At 36.6% G+C, this 2,884-nt stretch overlaps 1 pseudogene; it reads left to right on the plus strand.

Moving 5' to 3' along the window:
* Positions 1-275: 275 nt before the first annotated feature.
* On the plus strand, positions 276-1,814 carry LOC149547142 (berberine bridge enzyme-like D-2 pseudogene; annotated as a pseudogene).
* The last annotated feature ends 1,070 nt before the right edge of the window (positions 1,815-2,884 follow it).

The raw sequence follows: 2,884 nt of genomic DNA on the forward strand, positions 1-2,884 counted from the left end.
TAAGAATTGAAGGATTGATGTCATTGTGATCGTGGTTTTAACAATAACATGCCGAACAATAAGTCAAAGCATCTTTATCACCATATTCTGCAACACAAAACAATAATTCCAGAGTTGGCGGATTGTAATCGAATTCCAAAGTCAAAATCAACGGTGCTACAAGCTTATCGGCAGGGTTAGGTTTAGAATTGGTCACATTTGTCACGGAAGACTACCGAACTGGTGCCTATAAATTGCACAAGGTTGAATCACATTCCAACAAAAACATCAGTACTTCAAAAGATGGCAAAGTTTTATTTGCTTCTGACTCTGGAAGTTGTAGCCTGCAGCACTTTCACCGCTGCTACCTCAGCCAAAAGCAGAGATGGCGAAGGATTATTGTCGTGCTTGCATGCAAGCGGGCTAAAAACCCTTACGACTATCTCCTCCTCCGCTTCTGAATTTTACTCTCTGCTGAATTTCTCCGCCCAAAATCTTCGATTCACAGAGCCTGAGACGCCAAGGCCTTACGTCATCATTATTCCCGAGAGCCAAAGCCAATTGGAGAAATCAGTGTTGTGCAGCATAGAACGGGTGGGAGATTCGTGTTGGAAGCGGAGGACACAGCTACGAGGGGCTCTCCTACACTTCCGACGTTCCATTCCTTCTCATCGACTTGCTGAAACTCAAGAAAATAACAGTGGACGTGAAATCAAAGACGGCGTGGGTGGAGGCCGGTGCAACGTTGGGCGAAGTCTATTCTGCCACTGCAAACATATTGCCAGTGTAGGACTAAGCTTCCTGTCGAGAAAATATGAGCTGGCTGCTGATAATGTCTTGGATGCCCTGCTGATAAATGCGTCAGGGAAAGTGATGGAGAAGAACAGCATGGGCGAGGACGTCTTTTGGGCTCTGAGAAGCGGTGGTGGCGGAAGCTGGGGAGTTGTGTATGCGTGAAAACTGCAGCTGGTGAGCTTGCCCACCATTTTAACAGCTTTCACTGTGTTAAAAACGGGCACCCATAATGTCGCGGATGCTGTTTATAGATGGCAATATGTTGGTCCTTCAATGGACGAAGATATCTTCATGCGAGTACAGTACTTCGGGATAGAGATGAACAACAGCACAACCATCAGAGCGTCGTTTCAAGGAATATACCTGGGACGTCAGCCCAAGCTGCTGAGAAAAATGGGGAAAATTTTCCCTGAGTTGGGAATGGCGGCTGCTGATTGTAAGGAAATGAAATGGGTGGAGACAATTGGGAACTTTGATAGCACCAACGTGAGCCAATTGACAAACCGGTATTATACCAACAAAGTTTTCTTCAAGATTAAGTCAGATTTTAGGAAAACGCCGTTTCCGAAACCTGCTCTGAGAGGCCTGTGGTCTATTATGGAAGAGGAGGTGAGCGCATACACCATTTTCTCTCCTCTTGGAGGAATTATGAACAGGATTCCTCCCACCGCGTTGCCTTTCCCTCAGCGGAAGGGGACATTGTTTGACATTCAGTATAAGGTAATATGGACGAGCAAAACCAAGGATGATCACTAAATTGAATGGATGAGGAAGCTTTACAGATACATGGAGCCTTACGTGTCCCATTCACCAAGGGCTGCCTGTGTGAATTATCTAGATCTTGGTCTGGGTAGCGCCTTCAATAGGAGTGGTTCTGTTGAACAGGCGAGGACTTGGGGCGACAGGCATTTCCACCACAACTATGATAGGCTTGTCAAGGCAAAAACTCAGGTGGATCCCAAGAACTACTTCAGAAATTCTCAGAGCATTCCTCATCTCGCATATTAGTGCTTATTTTGTTTACGAGTATTGGCATAACAAGGCGCTCTTCAATGCTATCGTAGTCTTCATTAATTGGCAGCCATCTGTAATCCATTGTCAATGATTTTAACCTTCCTAGTTCTTCATTCTTTCAATAATACATTGAATTCCATTTGTTAAAGTGACCCTCTACAGGTTAAGGAACCTTAATTTTTAAGTTTTGGCTTTCATCTCTTAAAAAATTATACCATATCGAAATATATGGTATTGGTAAAAATATTCAATAAATTTTTAAGAAAATTGAGATGTATAATAGACATGCTAGCTAAATTTGTAAAACTCTTATTTATATTAATTAATAATTATTTGATTTTGGAAAGATAAAATTGAATTCAATAATAATTCTAATATGAAAAAAATAATAGCATAAAATTTATATAATACTGATTTCTGAAAAAACGGAAAATAAATAGTAAATACATAATTTTTAAGTTTATTATCATCACCCTCTCCCAAACAAAAGACTTTAATTCTAATGAATTTGGTAGGTAACTTCATAAATTTAACTATAAAAATTTAAAACTTTCAAAATAATAGATGTTAGAAATATGAATTGGGTATTTGAAAAAAACGAATTTAGAAATTATGCAGATTTTAATAAACATGGAAAGACAATTTGAAATTTAAATTTATTAAAAATATTCTGCATTTATTTAAATTTCAAAAAATAGTATAATAATAGTCACTTAATAATGACAATTTAAAATTAATAAATATTAATATTCTTTTAAAAAATAAAAACTCAAATTTATAATTGAACTAAACTCATCCCTATTTAATATACCATTCTTTTGACTTCAATTCTATAATTTTAAAAAGAAATAATTCGCATTTAAAAATATTAAATGTTCAAATATAATATAGTTTTTATAAAAACAATTAAGTGTAATGTGAGAGAAAAAGAAAATTGTCATTGGGCCACTACCATAATATTAACCATAATAACAAGTGTCATGTAGCTATAGTTAATTGTAGTTATGGTTAATAAAATGTAGTTATGGTCAATAAAATAAATATTTATTAATATAATTACAAAGTAAGATTAATTGAAGCCATTATTTTTTAGATT

This window comes from Cupressus sempervirens, chromosome 7 (genome assembly GCF_028749045.1).
Source record: "Cupressus sempervirens isolate cs-2001-9-10 chromosome 7, ASM2874904v1, whole genome shotgun sequence".
NCBI classification, from domain to species: domain Eukaryota; kingdom Viridiplantae; phylum Streptophyta; class Pinopsida; order Cupressales; family Cupressaceae; genus Cupressus; species Cupressus sempervirens.